Source organism: Amblyomma mixtum, chromosome 3, assembly GCF_055824585.1.
Source record: "Amblyomma mixtum isolate Tamu chromosome 3, ASM5582458v1, whole genome shotgun sequence".
Taxonomy (NCBI): domain Eukaryota; kingdom Metazoa; phylum Arthropoda; class Arachnida; order Ixodida; family Ixodidae; genus Amblyomma; species Amblyomma mixtum.
In genome coordinates, this window is record NC_143014.1 from 42,828,867 (window position 1) to 42,851,667 (window position 22,801).

At 46.4% G+C, this 22,801-nt stretch overlaps 1 long non-coding RNA gene across 1 annotated transcript; it reads right to left on the reverse strand.

Moving 5' to 3' along the window:
* Positions 1-332: 332 nt before the first annotated feature.
* Positions 333-4,342, reverse strand: LOC149349932 (uncharacterized). Its single transcript, XR_016290176.1, has 4 exons — positions 4,189-4,342; positions 2,457-2,591; positions 1,756-1,907; positions 333-821 (listed from the first exon to the last, which is right to left on the reverse strand). It is a non-coding gene; the product is annotated as an uncharacterized LOC149349932 (long non-coding RNA).
* Between the last annotated feature and the right edge of the window lie 18,459 nt (positions 4,343-22,801).

A 22,801-nucleotide genomic window follows, 5' to 3' on the forward strand; every position in this document is an offset into this window, starting at 1 on the left:
CACCTGATATGAATGAAATCATCCTGTAGTAATTCTTAACAGATATACTATATGCATATTCCTGTACCCTTAAACCACACTTCTTGCATCAAATTCACAGTATACAATCATGATTTCTGTTGGTTGGACACCAAGTCCATCAGCCAAGCTATACAAATAGAGTCTGATGCACCCCTAAGTTTAAAGCTTGAGGTTGTGGGATGAGAGATATTAAAACTCTTCTTTCATCACTATGCAACCTAGAATCGCCTCCTGCACAGACAAATGGGCAATAATACACAGATATGCTTGCACTTCAGCAGTGTTGTTCATGGTTAATGAACACAAGCATCCATTACATCAAAGCTTTATTTCACTGCCACAAAAAATACAATACTTAATTACTCGGAGGAAATTGAGGCTTTTATTTTCAAATATGACAGCTGTCTCTTAAGATGCTATATTTGATGTGTTAAGCTTTACCTAAACGCTTATCCGAAACCTTCAATCCTTTATTATCAAAACCATGAACTATACAGGAATGGCTGTGTCTAAATAAGTCTGAGGCCTTTAAGCAGACTCTTCAGTTTGAAGGATATCAGCCCTTTATCAAATTTTTCGTTTTGCAGCAGCAATGTCTGAACTAGTCCCAAAGTTTAGCCAAAAGCATGCGGATAAGAAAGGTACAAAATGAAGTAGACAGCTAGGCTCAAAATAAGGGCACTCTCCATAGATGAGCCGGGAGCCAAGGCAATGGTGTTCTTCCTGGTGACGATCATTATCAGTCCGTCGTCAGTAATGATACATGGGCCTGGTACGGGCCTGTCAGTGTTGCATCTCCCCTTTAATGCAAAAACAGTCCAGGCTATACGCAACAATTCATTGACTGCCTTGATACGATGATTTGCATGATACATTATTTCAAATGTAAAACAATAAATGCTCATTTAAATTACTCAACGAGGATTCGAAAGACACTACTACATATGAATCAGCATGTAATATTAGCCTAGGCCCCTAAATAATTTATAATTGAACTTTTTCTGTCATGCTAATTCGGCTTCAACAGCTGAACGATAGCTGTAACATCAAAAAGTGCTTTTGTCACGTGAGGCATGGAAAAACGTCCATGTAGTCACTGCTTCTTTGTTTTGATTTACTGCACTGCTGAAGTCAGCCTTCTTCAAGAACCACAATGACAACAAATGAGGAAGCAGTGGTCATACTGGAGTTTTTTCACGTCTCACATGACCTGCAAGCACACACTGACGTCAGAGTCCTAATTCGGCTGTTGAAACCGAAACAGCACGAGAAAGAAATGCAATTATAAATTATTTATTGGTCGTAGGAGAACACCGGGTGGTAATTCATGCATAATAATGCCTCACACATCACCACAAGCAAGAAAACACGAATCAAAATGTTAAGTGTCTATAGTTTCTTAAGCTCAATTTTAACTAAGCATGAAAAACATTAATCACTGCCTATAATGATTTCTATTCTGAATTCTTTTGAATGTATACCAGTAACACTCATTTGAATGGCTAGTTTTTATAGCAGTGGAAGAACTGAATGCTAGCCTCCATACATTCTTTGTCAAGAAAAATTCATCATTTATATTAAACAATAAAATAAACATGCACCACAGGTTCTTGCACATTTTCAGCCAAGTATTACAGACATAACTATTATGCTGCCCAGGGACCCCAAATATTTTATGCATTTTCATTGTTGCTTATGTCTATCAGCAGTAATTACAAAAGGAAGCTGTCTTACCTGTGTGATCACACAGAATTCAGAATTTTTTGGTCGAAGATACCCATCCAGCTCCACAAAATCTGCCCTGTGAAGTGCCTGCTGGACATCTCTTATTATCTTTCCATATCTTGCATTGTTGCTTTAAAAAGAATTTCTGCTTCAAGTGTAAGCTGCAAAAAAAACACCAACTTAAGCACATATTTTACAGAAACTATTATTCGACCTTCGTAAGGAAACTGCCCATAATTTGCAAAGATATCAAAAATATTGACAATTTCATGAGTCTATTGGGACCTCACACAGCAAGACACCAAATGCAGATGCTAGGGCAAATTGCAAAATGCAGAATCTATGCTCTACCTTTCCTATTTTTAAATAAGTAAAGGTAAGGCCACTAAAATGATCCAGATACTGCCGATCATTACCTGTACAGATGACAGTTATGTAATGCACTGCATATATGCTGATTCATTTATGTGCTCCAGGGTAAGTTACATTGAAACCACATCCTTGTTTTCCAATGCAACTTGCAATAGCTCTTTACAGATGAAGGAATATGCAACTAGTGACATGCACTGAGAAAAGTGATCACTACCAGCAACAGAACAGTTTATATTTACTCATAGGGGATGTGCTGAAGTGCTTTGCAGGTTGCATTGTGCTATGAAGCTTGTTCAAAATTCTTGACAAGAACCAAAAGCAAAATAGCATACTCTTACCACGTCTGCATTCAATGAGTAGGCAGGCAGCTGTTGTGGAGTCTCAGCCTTATGAGCCGCAAATGTTACATGCAGAAGAGCCTTCATTCTTGTCCGGTTCAAGTGTCCAGCATCAAACGCAGCATCCTGTAGTGCCTAAATGTGAACAAAAACTTTTACAAAATTCATTCCAATGAGTATTGTTAGCAAAATCACACGGCAGCCGAAAAATGTGTGCACTGAAATCCCATGATTGTTTCAAGGACATTGCATATCATTGCAATGCCTTTTACGTCACTGCAAGGTCTTGTGATACCAGCGTAACATTTGAAGCTGTGCATTTTCATCATCAGGTATACTACTGAGGTAGAAACCATTTATTATAAGCAAAGAAAGGCTACTGTTACCTTCAATTCAAGCAGGGCATCATTTAGAGAAACAGCTGGCTGAGAAACATCAGCATTGTGAACAATAGATGCAGCAGCTACTTTCTTTGCATGCAGTTCTCTTGTTTTCTTTGCCGAGCTTACAGAGCTAATGAATTTGCACTGTGGGAAAACCATAATATGAAAAGGCTGAGAGCATCAATTTAGTGCTTACATTTCCTACAATAAAACATATTTAAAAAGATATCTTTATTTTCACAAAATAGACCTAACATAAGCTTACATTATATTTACAGGAGCTTTCAAAATTTTACTCTTTTTCAAAAATATAGTAATATAATATAATATAATGTACCTAATATAATATAATATAATATAATATAATATAATATAATATAATATAATATAATATAATATAATATAATATAGTGATATTGCATGCAGTTACCCTTGCAATATCAAAAGTTTTTCAAATAACAAGCATTCAAATAACAAGCATATACTTTATCACATTTTACTCATCGCCCTGACAACTGGTTCAATATGCCATTGCACACAAAGAAATCACATTTACGTGGCGTCTACAAAACAGATCTACGATTCGCACCGTATTTGCTACAACAGGAATGAACACTAAACAAGATACCATACAACCAAACGTGCGCACGCTTACATTACCTGGACGTAAAGGCACAAGATCATTTCGCTCACCTTTTTGAAGCCGCTAACTTTTTAACGAGGGAAATATAAAGGGCGCTATTAGCTAGTATACATACTTCAGAATAAGAACGATGCCTCAGGGCTTGTCGATCGGCACCTTCTACGCTTGATATAGGCACAGATCGAGCTTAACGTAATTCGAAATCCAGAACTGAAATCCGCCCGGCACCGGCAACTTGCAATCCACAACCACAGGAAACTATAGCGTATGGTCCATTTCGTTGCGGAACCCGAATTCGCAAGGTCCATGACGAGCGCGCGTAAACCTGACCACACACGTAAAAAAGCGCCCGGAACGCAACGGCCGTGAACGGCGCCGGCCGTGGAATTAGCAACTCCTGCTACTTTAAACATAACCGCCGTACAACTGAACAGCATTCCTAATTGTACGGCGGTCATAGCTGACAAAGAATTTCTGGCAATATCTTTAGTAACCGAGAGGAGGATCCTGGCGGAACAGCGAGCCCTATCCGCAAAACTGACAACGCCATTGCCCGCGTGCGTAGCGAACATGTGCACATTTCAATCTTCCAACCGTTGGTTCCTGCTCTAACCCACAGGCGCGGCATAATGACTAACCTAGCAGGAGCACAAAACACACATGCGCCACTAATTAACCTTACAGTAAATAAGAAAAAACCACCTACCTTTAGCAATTTTCAGCGATCCAAAGGAGACGGCGTCCTCTCTTGGCGGAAGGTACTCAAATATCGCGGCGTAGTGCGGAATACAAAATGAACGCAAAAATTAACGGAGCTTGCCGCCAGTGGCGCGCGAGAGAGATACTGTATCAGCGCTGCGGGCGCCTCAGTTAAGAAGCGGTGGCGCTGTGGTCGTGTTAGTGGCTCCGAGAAAAAAATCTGTGCTCTCCTAAGGGAGGAACTTTTCTTTACTATGGTGTTATGTTTTTCGGGCTCCTGCATGTCCGGGGCCGTCGGCGCGGGTCATGGCGGGTTCCGTTGCACGCACACGAACGTTAGTTGCGTCATACCACCGAGCTCCGTACGGGCTGTGTGTGCGGGCGGTGTTGACGATTTTGTGATGGCGCGGAAGTGATTTCTGCCGTCTGGGCTCAGTAACATGCACTAACACTGCGTAGCACAGGGCTGTTTTAGCATTTTGCGGGCATCTAAATGCGCACGCCGCTACCATGGTTCAGTGGCGCGATCTTGGAAAGAGCGTCAGTGGCTCTTTAATATTTCTGCCGTTTCGAGCGTAATGGTCATGCATTGCAATCTTCCGGTCCCTGCTGCGCTTTAGGTGTGGGTATCGTGGTATACGTTTGAAATAAAAAGAAAACTAAGGTCGCATTGACGGATGTGTAAAGCAACGCATTTGTACAATATTCAAGCTTTCTGCTGCAATGATATGGAACTCTTTCACTTTAGAGTCCAAACACGAAATGGATGTTTTAACATCCTACACTAAAATGTTACGAGAAGTTGCAAGACACCCTGCTTATTGCGTATAGGGGGCCTTTTATGTGCTGTGGCCGTGGGTGCATAAAAGGCGTTTATAAGCTAGAGCACAATGTGACGCTCAAAGACGGTAAAAGGTCATCATCTGTCCCGCTCCTTGTTGAATGATTTCGCGCGGCAGACGTCCTCAAAACACTCAGCGAAAGCACGGGGCAAAAGCAATAATAAAAAATAGGCAAAAAAATGCGATGCTTCAAGAAAAATTAGCTGTGGTTTAAACTTTGGCCAACCATGGTGAGAAGCTAAAGCTTCCTTTGCATGGCTGCGTTCACAAACGCCACGCACACTGCCGAACGAATTGTCGGTAAAGCGTCGATGAAATGCACGCGTAGCCGAGTCGTCACACTCGCTGAGTCTGATCACAAAGTCAGTGTTCCGGCGCTCCATCTCAGTTGAAACCATCTCCGCGTCCAGTGCCGAAGTTGGAGAAGCCTCCGACTCTGCGTCGCTGGTTAGTTAAAAGGTTAGGTGGCCTCTCAGCCAATAATCAGTTTAGCCCGCCGCGGTGGCTTAGTGGTTATGGTGCTCGGCTGCTGACCCGAAAGACGCGGGTTCGATCCCGGCCGCTGCGGTCGAATTTCTTTGGAGGAGAAATTCTAGTGGCTCGTGTACTGTGCGATATCAGTGCACGTTAAAGAACCCCAGGTGGTCGAAATTTCCGGAGCCCTTTACTACGGCGTCTCTCATATCCTGAGTCGCTTCAGGACGTTAACCCCATAAAACAAACCAAGCCAAACCAACAATCAATTTAATCTCCACCTACCACGGTAAGGAGGTTCCTCACAGTCCGATGGTGCTGTTGCCATCTGCCATGGTGGGCAGATTGTGATGACGTCAGTAGGTCACATGACCTCTCCCAACCAATAGGGGAAATTCGAAGATAAACTCACTGGCGCTGCTCTCTTGAAAACCTGGCGTAGTAAAGCTTTCGCTTCAAAAATTCAGTCCTGAACAGGAAGCGAACCCGGGACCACCATTATCTGCGGGACAGTTGCTCTCCCAACGAAGCTAACCGTGGCTATTGTTGATGGTAGGGCGAGGCCGAATCGATCCACAACTCTAAGTGAAAACGGTTCTGGTGGCGTATATACAAATATAGCAGCGCATTGACCCATAACAGTATCCTCGTGGTGCATTACACTGCGGGGTGTAGACAAAGGTTGCAATGCAGAAAATTCTCAAGCGTGCGGTCTGAGATCTTATGTGGAACGTGTGAGAAATAAGCGGATCAAAATAAGTTCAACAACCAGCAAGTTCCACTTAAACCTGCATGGTTCGCTGCGGGACGGCCTGTTCCACATAAAGAAAAACAAATATAAATGAAAAATTCTTATGGTTCCACATAATTAAGTGTGATCCAGATAAAATCCCCCTTGTTCCAGTGAAACTGGTGAGCCAACTCAGTTTATGTGGAACATAAGTGGAACCAGATTAAGAGTGATGCACTCAGTGGGTGCGCACATGCATTAGATGCGGTTCAGCGAATGCGCAAATATTCGGACCATAAATGGTTGCATTCGTGGGCATACCAATGCAGCCTTAATATTCGGATTCTAAAAGGTCGGGAGTGTGTTTTTTTTTACACAGAGACCGCAGTTCAGTTGAGGTGTTCTAAATTGCTGGGAAAATTCAGATCAAAGGAACTGTATTCACATACGCGAAGCGAATACATAACCCAGCTGTGAACTAAAGCGAAACCTGAAAAGGGAAACGCATTTCTCGTCGCTGCAATGCACTTACTCGAAAACATTTCTATAATCTATACCAGCCGCGGTCGTTCCATTTTATACATCCAAAGAGTTGTGTTCAACCATCTCGGATTGGTTTTAGAAAAACGTTCTCCGTTGATGTAAAGCGAATAGATGTTTCAAGAAATTTAGAGGAAAGAAAAGTAGTATTTTTGGTTATTTCAGCTCTCTAAAATTTGCGACTAGCTAGAAAATACGGATTAGAAAAAAAAATACAAATATCAGGTTCTTGGCACATTACTGCAACTTTTTTCCTTGTCAATATATTCACACAAGTTGGGCAACCATGTGCAATAAGACACGGAGAAAATCTCTTTCTTTTGGACTTTATTTGTGAAATGTTATATAACCAAATGTCTATAGCGTGTAAATTCCTTTTTTTTTGTGTTCACTCATGATATTTTTGGTGCTATAGGTGTATCGTCCTAAGTAATAAAGGTCAACTTGGGTCTGAGTGATCACGCAAATCACCGAGAAGGAATGACAAACACGCGGAAAGCGCTGTTGTTGTTCAATAAAGAGTTTTAGTACAACGTTAGCCGGATAGCGGACATAAGAGAAATTACGTTAGCGCGCCGTAAGCAACCCATCCCCACAGAGTGTTTTAGTATAGAGTTCCAAAAAGCGTTAAACATGTTCCGCATTACTTGAAGGCGAAAGGCTCTTTTAGAATGGTCCCCACAACCGCTAATTTGCCAAAATACTATATATCAGCCTTCTATAGCCTATTAAAACAGTAACGCTAATTTCCGCCATAAGAATGGCGAAGAAAATGCCTCGGCGATTAAAAGTACCTGAAATAAACGTAAACACTTTGATCTTCTTATGAAAATGCTAAGTACAAACTGCTCGAGCAAGATTTTTTTCAATTGCATGGCGTGGAATGCTCAAAATACTCATTCATATTTCATTATATTTACCGTGTTAAAGTACTGAAATACATAAAACATCGTGCCAAAGCTCGAAACCTATTTCTGTTGCATTCCTAGCGTTTGCAGACGGTTGCAGCGCTGCAGAATTGAAAACGTATCTCGAAAACCGGGCTCAATTACAGCTTACACTAGCAAGTTCAGTCATATATCGAAAGGAAACAATACCGGTATTTACCTGTAAACGTCTCGACCGAGACCGCAAGGACTGCTTATTCGGCTGAAGCGAAAGGCTCTCGCTTGGAAGGACTCCGCCATGTTTTCAAGCTAAGTGCACAAAAGCCGCAACGCTAACTTAGCGTTCTGCGCATGCGCATTCTCGACCCGCTGTTACGCTAAGCACGTAATCACAAAAAGCCCGCTATACTAAAACTCACTATCGTATATTTCCGTTTGCGCGTTCCTTGCGGTATTCATATAAAAACACGACACCTAGCCCATTTATATCCAGGCTTGTGGTTAGTAAAGGCAAAGAGTTTTTTCGCGGTAAATTACTCTTTAAAAAAAAAAAAATTGTCAACTGCTCTCTACGTGGCGTACAAAGTCCCGGCTTTCGTGTACTCACTCGTTTTACCCCCAAGCAACTTGGCACAATTGCGCTGCACTGCTTTGGCATATGCAGTCATGCTCCCCCAGCAGACGTGTTGCGGGTCATGACGACTAAATGCTCCGTCCATATACGCTCTGCGAACGCCAAGTCGGCCCGTATTTTTCGCAGTCGAGCGGCCCTTGAGGTATACTCGTACGACGTCTTTCATCTTTCAAGACACTCCCCAGCCCTACCACTCTGTGAATACTCAAGCCACATGCGCCTTTTCCCCTATACCTCCATACCCGGAAAAGCAATGCTGGAGAAGTCACGGAGTATGTTTTAAATCATCTGCTGTCACTGCCCCCAATACGACACTGTTAATTGCATTGTTCCGCGTCTCAGACGCGAGTTACCAAAATGGCCAAAGAACTAGTGATCAGAAAAAGTTTTTTTTCTCCTACGCTTCATCACACTACAAGAACGAAAAGAACTTGCCATAGACGAACAAAGACAGGACGAGTATATTGAAACCGTGCTTGTATACTCACCCTTAATAACGACTGCGTGTCTTGTCACTTATCTACTTGGATGAAGAACGAATGCTACTCTGCTCTAAGACTGTTACCGAAAGAAAGCGGCATATGAAAAGAGTGAGACTGGTACTCGGATATAAGCAAACCTTGCTACATATCCATCGCTGCGCAAGGCTTATTGCACCCGGAGTACCATGCTCACTGCCGACAACCTGCTCTACAAACTCTGCGTATGTTAATCATCGAGTCATGATGCCATATTTCAATGAGTGGCCTTCTTTTTTCCACCAGGTGGAACGTATAATCTTCCGTCAGTTCTTTTGTGCATTCATAAAGAGGGTCTGTTTCAGGCAAGCATCACCACTTGTTCCCCATGCCTTCTCATCTTTACGTTTAGACCGTGACGATGCAATGAAATGCATCTCGCTCGTTGTGTGCAGGCCGAAGCAGCGCGCGTCGCTCTCCCGGCACAATCTTTTGTCGCGCTTTCCGGCCAGGTCCGAGCTGCACGTCCCTGGTGAGCCGAGGCAAACAGGCGGAGCGAATGACCTGCTTCGGGATGCCGCTATATGCTGCTGCGGGCAGTCTCGGCGCTTCCTCTTCGCATGCATACTTGACGAGCCGCCGCATGCGAGTGGAGGCAGCACCTGGTCTCCACGTGACGGGTCGCCCTCAAGACGGCGCCTTACGTCAGCGGACGCGCCGCATCTGGGCTCGCCTTTTTCCGGACAAGCTCGTTAACCGCCCTTTTCCGGGGGAGGCGAGCAATGGAGCGTGGTCGGGCCGCGGGGACAATTTATTAATGGGGGAGCGTCGCCGTCTGTCGCGACACCAGCCAATCTGGCGGCGCGCAGGAATGGCGGCGGCAGGTAGCGAGCGCCATCCTCCGGCGACAGGTGCCGCTCTCCGCGGCGGCAGAAGGCGCGAGACCGCAGGCTGCAGAAGCGCGTCGCGAGCGGCGGCCGCTGATGGAGGTTAATCTGCGCGCCGGGTGCGAGGGGGCGCTGTCGGCCACTGACAATCTATATTTATGAAAGGCGGGCGTGCGGAGCATTAATATTCATAGGCTTTTAATGGCTGAGTGGGCGCGCGGGGAACAAATTGGCGCCGTTGTCCTCGCAATCCGACACGGGCCGTGCGCCCCAAATGATGGGCTTCCTCTCCAAATGGGGCTCCATTTTCCCCGGCGAGCCCAGTCATTGGAGCCGATTTGTCTCGGCGGGGCGCGCGCGCTCCGGTGTCACGCGGCGGCGGGTAATTGGCTTCCGAGGTAACGCTGTTTGCCTCGCGTGTCATTTGCAGCCCCCCCGGCAGCAGCAGGCGCCCCCGCCTCCCCTCGGGACGACGCCCAGATTACACGCCGACGCTGCTGCTGCTGCCGCCGCTGCACCTCGCCCGCTGTCGGGGAAGAGAGCGCGCCGCGTTGACCGCTCGCCGCGAAGCGACTCGGGAGGCTGGCCTCTCCTCGGGAACCGCAAGCGTCGCCGCCTGGGGGGGTCCGCACCTCGCCCGCTTTTCGCGCCTCCTCAGCGGCTCACAAGGCTCCAGGGCATCCGCTGTGACAGAGCCAATAGCGCGAACATTCGACAAGAGTCGAGTGAGGCCCTGTCGACGGCGGCTCGGTTCCTTCGGTTTCTTCCTTTGGGTGTCGCTACTTTTTTTCTTGTTGTTGTTAAGATAACTTTTGCTCGGTAAAGGATGCGTTTCAAAAGAAAAATAGGAAGGTTGCAGATACTCACCCCGCTCTGATCAGGCTGCCCGGTAGTCTTCCGGGTGGCTTTTAGTATGCCACGAGGGCCAGTAGTCTTATGATTTTGTGACACATAGTCTTACAACCAACGAGTCATCGGATCAATGCCCGGCTGAACAAAACACTTTCTCATGGGCCAATGAACAACAAATTCGAAGGCGATGGACCTTCGGCATATACCTTCAAAAATAAAGGGATAGTGTAATAATAACCTGCGCATGAACGCATATGACATTTTCCTTGACTTCTATAAATGTGCGTTGCGGATGTCTTCGGGAATTTATAGCGAAAATGGTCCGGAGGTAGCGAGCTCAATAATATCGTTCATTTATGCTGAAAGCGAGCTTATTTAAATGACTCTGAAAGGGCTCTCAATATAGTTGCGGTATGCCTACGACGGCACTTCACGAATATCATGCAACAATTTTTTTTTTAACGTGCTTTGTAGAAGCTGAGTTATCGCACGTCAAAATTTGGATTTCAGATTCTTCGCGCCTTTTCGTCTCCTCTCGTCACTTTTTGCACGCTGAAAGGCTGGCGCTCCTCCGTCGGTTTCCGACGTGCGCGGGAGTTCCTCGGGGGGCGTAGCTTCTTCACCCATCGGAGCGACGCGACTAACCAATCTAACCAATAGCCATGTCTTAACCGACCTACTCAGACGCGCAACACGGAGGAGAGCGAGAGTGTCAAATAGGCGCCGGGAAGGGCTCGTCAATTTTCGCGCGCGATTGTGGGTTCTCTGCTGTGTGAGGAGGTGTATTAAGGCGAAAATCCTTTAATGCCTCATACCGTCGTTAGCAGCCGTGTAGGCAGCCGTCTCGGCAGCCGTGTCAACAACTGTGTCGGCAGATGTGTCCGCGTTTTGACGGGTGTCCACTAAGATATGTCAGGCAGTTACTGCGTAATTTCCTTTCCTAAAATACAATTTTCAGTTTCTTCATTACGGCCCCTCTTTCTCTTTCTTCTTTCACTCCCACTTCCTCCATTCCTGTACGGTGCGGTTCAGGTGTCCACCGAAATGACAGAGAATTACTGCGCCATTTCCTTTCCTCAAAAAAAAAAAAGTGGCAGTGGCTTAGCTCTTGTTAAGCCTGGATATACAAGCGAAAAGCTGCAGTTATGCTTTGTTTGACGCCGTGGCTGTCGCAGTTCGTGCACAATGTACTGGCAGCACCACGATAACGGTGTACGCTATAGCCCTCCTTCCGTATGCGTAGCAACTGTGGTAAACACGCGGCTGCAACGAAAGGGCAAACGGTGGGGAGGAGGCGAGCGCACAGTAGCCAACTCCCTCGCTACCGCTTCTGGGTCTTCTTTTCCTCCTTCCATGGCGAATGCCTGCGCCTCTTCTACGGCCGACGCCGCCTCTCACACGTTCTCGCAACGCCTTGCGAAAGAACCTTCTCTTCTTCGGACGGCGGCGGCGACCGCGCGGCAGCGGCGAGGGGTAAACCGGTTGCGAAGAGAAGTGGCGACGTATCGCGCGTCGCGGCGGCGCCGAGGGGTGGCTCACGCGAAGCGCGGTGTTGACGAGCCTAGTGAAGCTTTTCGCTTCAAAAGCGTTGCGCTCAAAGGGCAAGGCATCGCGCCGAACGGGTGGTGGCGTTCCGTGGACTTCCTGGCAGCGCTACAATACGCTGTCGCGTTCCACTCCTAAAGGCGAAGCTTAAGCGTCATTAATTAGCACTCAATTAGTATATAGTCATTCATAAGTAATTAGTCATTAATTGTTAATTTGCCATTACTTCGTCATCAATTATGTGTGACGTCATCCAGTGGTGACGTCACCAGTGTCACATAGGCAAAGTGGTGCTGAAAACGCTTTCGCCTCTACGCACGTTGGACAGTCAAAGTGCCCCCAATCGCTGGGACCGCCACTGGCTGAAACGTGGAGGCTAACGAAAAGGGTTCAACTTAAATTGTGGACAACACAGTGAGCTACGGGAAGGAAAATGTTATATGTAACGTTAAGGGACAGGAAGAGGGCAGAATCGGTCAAAGAGCAAGCGCGATTTAATGACATCCTAGTCGAAATCAAGAGGAAGAAATGAGCTTGGGCAGGGCATGTAATGCGAAGGCTAGAAACCGATTGTCGTTAAGGGTAACAGAGTGGATTCCAAGAGAAGGAAGCGTAGCAGGGGACGGCAGAAAGTTGGGTGGGCGGATGAGATTAATAAGTTTGCGGGGGTATGGTGGCCGCAACTGGCAAAGGACAGGGTTAATTGGAGAGACATGGGACAGTCCTTTGTCCTGCTGTGGACGTAGTCAGGCTGCGGCTGCTACTGCTGATGATGATTTTCATGACAACAAAATGTAGTGATTGAGGGAGTTTTGTACTCTCCTCAGAAGGTGTCTCCGAGTCCTGTTAATAGTGAACAAAATTTGATTTAGGATTTTCTTGTACTAGGAAACTAAGAATAAATAAATAACGAAAGTTGAAACTGAAGGTGGGGGCCGAGTTCAACGCGTAAGGAAGGTGAAGTGAGGCGCTTCAATTGTAGAGAGATTCCGCTTCCGAGACTCAAAAATTCAGGGGGCACTTTGACTGTCTAAAGTGGGTAGAGGCGGAAGCGTTTTCCGCACCACCTTCACTGTTTCTGTGGTACTGGTGGCGTCACATATATTTGAGTACTAATTACTAAGTGATGCCAAATCACTAATTAATTGTTAATTGCTGATCAATGCCTGAATACTAATTAACTGCTAATTAATGACGCTTAAGCTTCGCCTTTAGGAGTGGAACGCGACAGCGCGTTGTAGCGCTGCCAGGGAGTCCACGGAACGCCACCACCCGTTCGGCGCGATGCGTTGCCCTTTGAACGCAACGCTTTTTGAGGAAAGGAAATGGCACAGTAATTCTCTGTCATCTCGGTGGACACCTGAACCGCACTGTAGAGGAAGGGAGGTGGGAGTGAAAGAAGATAGATAAAGAGGAGCCGTAATGAAGAAAATGAAAATTGTATTTGAGGAAAGGAAATTACGCAGTAACTGTCTCACATATCTCGGTGGACACCCGTCAAAATTCAGGGGGCACTTTTTTGACCTAAAGTGTGGTCACTGATGTGTGGTTAAGATGTTAAGCTTCGCCCCTAAGAGTGGAACGCGACAGCGTCTTGCAACGCTGCCAAGGAGTCCATAGAACGCTATCGCCCATTCGGTTCTACGCCTCGCTCGTCGGTAAATTGGTTTTTGAGGAAAGGAAATGTATATGTCTCTCATTTGTCGGTGGACACCTAAACCTCGCCGGAAGGGAAGGGAGGAGGATGGCAGTGAGTGAAGACACCGTATTCACTAGACGCGCCTTTGTTCATTCCAAACCATCGAGCAGGCATGGCGGAGTGGATAGCGTGCTCGTCTCTCACGCCGAAGACCGGGGTTCGATTCCTGAGCTCGACCAATTTCTTAATCGCTTTTATTTATTTATATGGCCTGACTAGTAAAGCTAATTAGGCTAATTGGGTAATTAAGCAATTAACTAAGCTCAGTCCCACTTACTTGGAGCCACTATACGATCCCTTCAATTGGTTGTATGGTTACTAGCCAAAGTGCAATTGGCCCCGTTTGAAATTCGCGCACTGTGACGTCACGACCGTTTCCACCAATTGAAAAGCGTGACATTTTCTGTCGACAACTGCTGCTTACAACGATGAGACATTAAAGGCTTCCGCCTTAAAAGAGCCGAAGAAGAAGCGTTGCGGGTCTTTCGGGCACCAGAAGCCGCAGCCGAAAAGAGCGTGCTCAGCCGTATATTGCCTGCTGCTCACTGGTTACGATACATTAAAAACCATTCCCGCATCTTCTCCCTCCATCATTCTGAACCGGTGGTGAAGTGAAATCTCACTCGAATACATTTGAATAAACTTCCAGCTAAAAAATTGTGTGATTTCCTGCCTAAGCAATTAAGCTGCGGTTCAACGAATCGCACCAAGGAGAAAGTTTCAGAGGGTAGAACATTTTTCGTAACATGGCTTCCGCCGCACATATCTGTCAAACTTGAGCTCGCGACGTTATTAAGCGCCGGCATCAGTCGAAAAGGATGCTGTTTAGTAGAAAAATTAACGTGTCTTTGGTTAGTAGCCGTCGCAAGTGTACCTTATCCGCGGCAGAATCCAAGTCATCTTTATCAAACTTTTTTCCGTAGGCGTAACTTCATGAAGCGTGAATGACTTCTTGCCAGGTACTGCGACATGCATCGTAGCCACACGAGTGCTGTGTAGGTAGCCATCCTCTAACTGCGAAGGGCGACCACAATTCAATCTCCTAATCTCATTTGCAGTCGTCGCGGTGGCTACGTGCATGCATTATTATTTTCAGTCGCTGTGCTCCAAAGGAAATGCGTTCGATTTGGACGCTTAGGCTGCATTCGATGGTGGCGAAATGCAAAAACGCCCGTGGACTGAGATTTCGGATGACGTTTCGGAGTCAGAGCTCCCTCTATTGCCTCGCAAAAGAAGATGCCACATTCCCTTGGCATTGGACATCCAGCTAACCTTGCATGACACGGCACCGCGCCTACACCTCCTCGACCTGCGCATACAGCGAAATGGCAGCGCTATATCCACGCCTTACACCTCTTCAGTCAGACCACAGCACAGATTCTATGGAGGGCTACCGGGGTGTCCAACAGATATCAAGTACTCAAGGAGGCTGACGCCATCCGGCTGGTTCAAATGCCAGTCATCATTCGTATCACATTCTCGGCGCCATATCAATTCCTAAAGCCTAGCAGCTACATCAAGTCGATATTCTTATTCGCGAAGCCTGTAAGCAAGTTCTGGTCCTAATGTCATCCGCATCTACCCAGAAGATCCTCGCCCTATGACTCCATAACATGACCAGAGAACTAATACAGCCCCACATTTCAAGCCAAATTGAGCGCCTTACCCTCACTTCCATCGGACATCGACCGTTGCACCACAACCTCCCGACGGCACTCTCACCAGTATGTCGCGCCAGTGCCCAGAAATATGCACCCCGACTACCACACCGACACAGGAAAGCACGAGCCAGGTCGTTGTGTCGCATCTACCGCAAATTACTCAAGTCTTCTTCGGCACCAACACCTGGGCCGGCACAGATTTCCACCCCTCATGAATGACTCACTCGAGAAGCGGCCGTCTTCCGGCGACAGCTGCAGAGAAGTACAACCGGTTGTCCCTTTTGCTGTCACTTCGAACACAATTCCTTCATTTTTACTAACCAGTGCGGATTCCGGAAAGGATTTTCATGTGACGCGCAATTCCGAAAATTCGCCCTGACTTGCATTTTAACATGGACACTTATCTTCAAACTGACTGTATCTTTTTTATTTTGCGAAAACCTTTGACCGCGTTGCTACTCCTGTTTGTTTTCAGAATTATCTACACTTTGCCTACATTATCTAACAATGTCATGGCTCAGCAATATTCCGTACTTTAGCCAAGAGTTCACAAAAGCTAACGATTTCGCTTTCTCGTTTTGTGACGTATCATTAGCTGTGCGTCAGGGCAGTAATCTCGACCCATTACACAAATGATTTGCCCAATAATGTGACCTCTTGCCTGCGACTGTTTGCTGATGACTGCATTCTTTACCTCTCTATTATTCCCACAGGCGATCACCCATGCTCTTCAGAATGACCTTTTACCTCATTTCGAACTGGTGTAAGCGTTGGCAAATAATACTTAACTGAATGCAAGATTATCTCTTCCAGCCGCAAACATGTCAATTCTAACTTCTCTTACCTCACAGGTAATACAGTAGTGCATCGGGCTGCATCCTACAAATACTTAAGCATTCATCTCACGCATAACATACCGTGACCCTTTGCATATTAAAGCCGTTTGTTCCAAAGCTCCCGGGTGACTGGCATTCTTGCGCCGTAACATGCGGAAACCGCATAACAACATGAGAAAACCTGCGTGTTCAACGTTTCTTCGTCCCCAGCTAAAATATTCGTCATCAACATGGCCTCGGTATCAAAAAATGCTTAAACAGCATGTAAGGGTCTGCAAGAACAGAGGCGCTCTCTTCGTCATCTGTACCTACAGCCACTAGCATAGCACAACGAAAATCAAACTTGACACCTCTCTCGAGCCACGCTGTTCCGTCGCTCTTTTATGCCTATTTCATAGATAATATTATAGGTCATCTCCTTTGCCACTCGAAGCTCATTCACGCATTTCACTCCGATTAATAATCAGTACAACGCCAAACACATCCATGGAAGAACCCTGGCCTTCATTTCATCTGCCCTTCCAGGTGCAATCATATGCTTTGGATTATGGTCCGCCGACACTATCGCGATCATCTCTAACCAACAGGCATTCCATGACCGGCTGCGCGAGCATTATCATAAGTGGCATCGTGCAAAATTATTTTATTTTTGTACCTTTTTAACGGTGCCGGCGCTGTCGGCGTCGGCGTTGTGAGTGATAGATAAGGTGGCGTATAGGGTGGCTCAGGCAGCCACCAGCGAAGAAGCAACCGAGGCGGGCGAGCTAGATCCCATGACCTTGTGGGGTCTCACAACATGGATTGTGAGCAAATTAACCACCCTAGCAGGTGGCAGTAAAATTAATGATCGTGAGAGGTTGCTCGGGAAGAGCAATTTGGGTCGCACAAGATTCACGCTATCGCGACATTAAACGTCCCCTCCAATTTTTTTTTCGCATATCTTTTGTTTGCCCTACTGTTGTGTCATGTACTGCTTTTCGTGCACTTTCTAATCGCTAATATTCGTATAATAACGAGCGCTTCAGTTCTTTACTCCTGTATTTTTGTCCTTTTTGTTACATTTATAATCCTACTCCTGTTCAGGAACTATCTACGATACTGTCACGACGGAAAGAAACGCGAACAGAGCTCCGTTGTTCGCATTTAGTAGCAAAAAGATGCGTCCGTGACGCATTCTAGGATGACTCCAAAGTCATTTTCTTACCACCTAGGTAAAAGCACCATCACAAAAATTCGAACGGTGGAGCGCGTAGGCACCGCGCTGTTCGCGTTTCTGTCCATCGTGACAGTACCTTGCAGTGTTATTATATTTCGCCTGCGAACCTTACCCTGTACCAAACTTTCACATTTATTTTCTTGCCTTGAATTTTGCTTCGTATTTTTGCATTTGTTACTTCTGTATTTACATCGTTCTTGCCTCCTTTATTCTGTGCCCTCAGGCCCTATAAAATACTGTCAATAAATAAATCAGTAAATAGATATACTTACCTGAGCATCCTACTATGGGCGAACAAGTAGTCGTTTTTCCGAACAGAATCGAATACAAATAATGAAGCCAAAAGCCGAATCGGATACGAAATTAATGCTGATAGAACCGAATCGAATCTGAATCGAATTTTTGGATTAATATTCGCTACTTGTGCGAATATTCGTAAAAAACGAGCAATGGTGCGAAACAATAAAGCGCCAGAGGCGGTGCTGAGCACGGTGAGCTAGGTTATGGAGTTAAGCTATAGCTGTTAAAAGACGCAACACTAATGTGCACTAGGAAGTCGCAACACGAAGTCAGTGCTGCATTAACTCTATGACCGTCTATGATCGCCAAGTTTTACGAATAGGAAAATTATCTTTTGCTATTGGTGTCGAACGAGAAGAACCCTTATGCGATCCTCGGTGGATCATTTGAATGCGTTAGCAGCAAAATGTTTGTTGTATGCGAGGCTGACACGCTAAATAGTTCGTTATAACCGAATTTAGCGCACTGAAGTTCGTTATGTCCGAGATGGTACACTTAGGTTCGTTACATCCGAGGTCAACACACTAAATTTCGTTATATCCAGAGTGGCTTACTTAGGTTCGTTATATCCGAGGTGACGCGTGACATCATTCGCCATTTCCGCTTGCACAAACTCTCTTAATGCTAACGCATTAATAAACTAGAGCCACTCCTCGGGGCATTAGACAGGTGATGAGCCACGGACTCTGAGATCGGGTATCAAGACAGGGTTCAACTTGCCTAATCCCTGCTGCGTCGTCCAGTTTTAAAGGCCATGAATGCGCATTATTAACGCCCCACACGAATGGACCATGTCATGGCGTTTAACCCTTCATGCTGCACATACTCATCGAAGCAGGTGGCACACGGCGTCGGTGCGGGCCCTTTTTTTGGAAGAGCCGTCGAAGAAAAATACCAAGGGCCTTATTCAAATCTCTTCCCAATCATTCGAAAAGTATTCGAAAAGTTGAGAGCATATTGGACTCTTTTCGAATAATTTTGAACATACACTATTTGATTCGTTCGAATAATCGAATACGGGGATATTCGATTCGGTATTATGATTTTTGGAATATACGCACACCCCTACTTCCTACACAGACTACACCCCACACTCTACAATAACTATGCCCACGCTGAAATGAACACCTTTCCTTATACCATATACAACTCGGGCCTGCCAACTCAACCCGGCTGTCCTCCTATACCGGGTGTTTCCTCTGGGATTATACTGTGCGGTAACATTCGTGCAGGCTAGTTGGCACATGTATGGCGGGAGTTGTAGCCCATACAAGTCGAGGACAAAGAAACGAAGTGCAGCGCTGTGTCCTGTCCACTTAGTTTCTTTGTCCTCATATTTCTGCGCTATAATTCCGGTTCCCTATAGGATTTTCAGATTTTTTTTTTAAAATAAGGTTTCTGAGTTAGAAGACCACTTTTTTCGGCATAGCCCTGTCAGTGGTGTAACACATCCGAATACAGCTAAGATGTATGACTAGATAGTTAACTAATATAGAATAGGTAAGTGTTTAACTACAGGTAATATTATTAGTCTCCTTATTTATTGAGAAGTATGCTTCCCATCGTAAGTAATATCTATATCCGCTTATAGAATTGCGAAAACGCAGTTACCCTCGGCGCTGTGCCCCAACGAATTACGGCTATCCTGACGCGTTGCGTACACTGGAGGGGTTGCTTTGCCCGCTAGCGTTTCGAAAGCGCATATATTTCGGCGCGAAGCAGGCACAATTTATTGCGCCACAGCGCTGAGAGTGAGTGCGCTTTCGAAATTTTAAAAACTGATATGGATATTACTTACGGTGCGTTGCACGCGTCTCAGTAAGACTAGCAGTAATAGTAAAAACGTAACTATTCAATATTAGTTAACCAACATACTAGTCAGCACGTTTAGCTGTATTCTGATTCGTTACACTGCTGACAATGCTATGCCGAAAAAGCGCCTTCTAACTCAAAAAGCCTCTTTTTTCAATATTGCACAGCATCTTGATTGAAACGCCCGGTATATCCCAATCCCACCCCTGCCCATTGGGAAGCCGTGCTGTCCAGCTCGGAGCTGGATGACCGGGCGAGGCTGACGGCAGCCGCTGCAGGATCCCTGGACTAAGAGCCCCTCCCGAGCGGGGCAAACTTCTTATTGGGATGATGATGACGTCATCAGGCATAATGGCGCATACCCACGGCGGAGGATTGGCCAGGGTGCATAGCGGACAATTATATGTTTTACTTCGTCGTCATCACCACCAGAGCACGTTCAATCCGAGGCCGTCACCTACGGCGTGCCTCCCATCCCAGTGGCACGTAAAAGTCCATCAGTGAATCCTAATCTCATCTCCTCATCTGACACTCAGCTGCTAATTAAGAACTGCATTTCTCTTCTTTTGGGCCACCGTGGCTCAGTGGTTATGTGCTTGGCTGCTGACCCGAAAGACGCGGGTTCAATCCCTGCCGCGGAGGTCCCATTTCGATGGAGACGAAACGCTACAGAGACCGGTGTACTGTGCAGTGCCAGTGCACGTTAAAGGACCTAAAGGTGGTTGAAATTATCTGGAGCCCTTTGCTACGGCGTTCCTCATAAAATCAAACCAAACCAATATCTTCCCTTGAAATTCACAATGTCATTCTATCAGACCATCGGTTGTCTGTTCTCCACATTGCACGTATTGCTCCCTTAATTCATATCTTCCTCTTGATTTTGATAGGATATCATCACACACTCTTTCTCTGGCTCTTAATGTTACCCCTATCATTTTCCTCTCCACAGTCCACTCGGTTCCTTCAATTCGCTCCGTAATTTAACCTCATGCCTGGTTCTCTATGCCCTCTCTGAAGCGAACTTTTAGTTCCTGCGGCTCAGGTTGTTTCAAGCCAGACAGCCACGCCACGCCAGTGCACTTTACCATATACGAAGAATCAAAACGTCTGCACAGTTCGAGCTGCGGGCTTTCTTATATCCGCCGGAAAGATCGATCATCCACTCTGCGCAGCAACCCTCGCTGTTTTCATGCTACAACCTCCATTCCCATCCATTCCACTCGGTCTACAACGCACCGCCCAGTTTTCAGCATGCGCACACTACGGATGTTCATGCGTCTTGAAATCAAACTTACGCAGGATTTTTCCTGTGTACCATAGTTTTTTGAAAAAAGAATACCCAAGGTAGAACAGAGATTGTCCGACGTGAGAAACGATAGCTCCCGAATGACCATTCTGCGAAACGGGCAGCACAAAGAATACTGGCGAAGTCCGTGCTAAACTACAGCGGTAGAAATTCATACTGTATCAAGACGGTGTCGGTTATCGCGTTTTGTCGTTCTCCGCACAGATGGCGCTCTAGTGGGAGGCAGGGCTAAGGAAAAAAAAAACACCGCCGACCGCCGCTGCATCCTACCTTGTGCCATCATGGCTCCCCTGTTTGCGGTGCTCATTATTCACAGCAGACAGGGCAGGCTGGCAATCATAAACGCACGACACATGCTAGTCGCGGCTAGCGTGCCTCGCAGACAGCCGCTATCGTTGCTGCTCTGCTACTGCGCCCGATCCCGCAGGGAGCGTACTCGTCTGCGCGGCAACGGCCGGTCGAGAATCGAGCGGCATCGCTTTCAATTGGCCGCGTTGACCGAGAGAGGATGTTTGTCCCAGGATTAATGAAGCCAGTCCCGATGAATTTCCCCGCGGGCCGGTGTCCCCAGGCGGCAAGGATTACGGGCCGGACAAACAAGCCAAACCACCGCGACTGCGCGGCCCCAAAATCCAGCGTGGCTGGCTATGCTCCTCTCACCCCCCCCCCCCCCCCCCAACCCTTCCTTTTATTTTTGCTTCTACGTTTGTCCTTTTTCTTTTTTTACTGGATTCCGTGGCGTGCTCGCAGACTCGTCCTCCGATGTTTGTCGTTGTCTAATGTCCGAAAGCGCTTCGCTTTCTCTTTGACTGCGTTATGGTCCTGTTCCTTCCACCTTGTTTTATTCCCGTCCACCTCTTTCTTTTTACTTATACATTTTTGCTGCTTTTTTTTAATAACCGAGGAGCTCGAAATCGCTGGCTGCTTGCTGAAGCCTGCAGCCTTCTTGAGTCACGCTTACGGTTCACGTATATATGTGTAACATACCTGCGAAGAGGGTGTCGTCCCAAGTGACAGCATAGTGACGTCAAGCGCACTTTACTAGGCAAGAAGACAAATAGGAGCGAGTAAGCACACTACACTCACCCCAGCAAACGACTGTTGCTGACTGTCGCGTTAGACAGCGGTAACCGTCCTGTGAGTTCTTTTCTCTCTCTCTCTCGGGAACACGTGGCTTTCGTCTGAATGACTTCAACCGAAAACTTCTTGCGCATCATAGGCTGGACGCCATAGAGGTTGTGTATTATTTTTTTGTTCGCAATGAACTGCACAGTTTTTTTTTATTTCCTAGATGAAAATTCTCATATAATCTTTTCTATAACGTTCTTCTACACCGAGACAAAATGTTTTGGCTCGGCATCTTAATTGTGTATTATTAAGAAAAAATCTTTGTTCAGAAACTGGTACCTCCGGAAAAAAGCACTTCATTATTCGAATACTAGTATGCGTTAACGTAAGCTGAATTGACATTTGGAATTTTTTTTCTTGGACACCTGCGAAATGATCGATTTATTGTCGAGAAGAATAGTAGGGTTGGGCCTCGCGAGCTAACTAGGAATGGTGTCACCGTTGCTGGAAGCACTGCCCGCAACCAAGTAAATATACGCCATGAGGTATTTTGTTGGTGCACCTGGAGGAGAAAGAGGGATGTACTGCGCAGATAATTTCCTTAATTCGCGTGCTTTTACGACACCATGCTCGGAACTTCGAGCTGCACATTGCATTGGCGCCAGCATTCTCACGCCGTGGCCTCTCATCTATGCAGTGCGCTGCAGCGCGCTTGGCCCTCAAAGAGGCCATGGATCTCCCAGACACGACACCATCTGCTCCTCCTGTAGCGCTCTTGGCTTTGACGCAACGCGTGCGCCTCGCTCGGAGATGGCGTGATGACGTCATCTTTTTGGGCCCATCTCTTGGCCTCAACAATGACGGTCGCCGACG